This window comes from Pan paniscus, chromosome 7 (assembly GCF_029289425.2).
Source record: "Pan paniscus chromosome 7, NHGRI_mPanPan1-v2.0_pri, whole genome shotgun sequence".
NCBI classification, from domain to species: Eukaryota; Metazoa; Chordata; class Mammalia; order Primates; family Hominidae; genus Pan; species Pan paniscus.
The window spans coordinates 127,250,781-127,251,613 of record NC_073256.2 but is presented as its reverse complement, the minus strand read 5'-3'; the positions used below and the strand labels follow the sequence as shown (position 1 = coordinate 127,251,613).

The 833-nt window shown below is 31.0% G+C and overlaps 1 pseudogene; it reads left to right on the top strand.

Annotated features, from left to right (window-relative positions):
* Positions 1–201: 201 nt before the first annotated feature.
* On the top strand, positions 202–307 carry LOC112440801 (U2 spliceosomal RNA; annotated as a pseudogene).
* The last annotated feature ends 526 nt before the right edge of the window (positions 308–833 follow it).

Here is an 833-nt window from a genome sequence, read left to right as displayed (position 1 = left end):
CCTAGGAAGAAACTAATCTTACTCACTACAGGCATAGCTAGAAGAAAGGACAGACCTCACTTCCTACAGCATGGGGGAAAACTATCTAATATCACAGTGAATTTAAATAGGGCTGGTGTAGAACTGGGAATATGTTTTAACCAATTCTCCAGGTTCTAATGGGAATGGCTATTGAACCACTCTCTATAAAACACAATGTTAATCACATCTCAGCCTTTTGGCTAAGATCAAGTGTAGTATCTCTTCTTATCAGTTTAAAACACAATGTTTATTTTCTCCACTGGTATTATACATTCATACAACCTATCTTGCAATAATCATTTTTAAATGCTAAAAGAATATACATTTATGGTAAAAGAATAAAATTCCATTTTAAAAGCTTTCGTAAACTAAATAATTTTTTGTAAAGATAAGACATTTTAATGACTAAGAAATCTTAAAACCTTAGTAGGCTCTAAGATTGCAAATCTCTTCTGTCATTTTGCCATTTGTCTATTAACTTCTTCCCTTTTTGAAAGAAATGTTTGATTTGAATGGAATTAAATTCATAAATTTCTTTGCCTTATGAGTTATGCTTTGAAAATTTAAGATTTTTATTAGAGAGGAGACTTTTTCATGAATGGTTATTGTTTTACCTGTCATAGTGAGGTTTAATTTAAATAGAGATCACATCGTACTCAGTAGGAATTAAGTTTTATTATTTTTCCATAGAGTTGGACAGCCTTATTTTGTTTTTTACAATACATCTATTTCCCATTGACTTAGGGGTCATTCTTGGGTATGTTTGTATATCTCCACAAATTACCTTTATACAGAGGTCTGTCTCTGTTGTT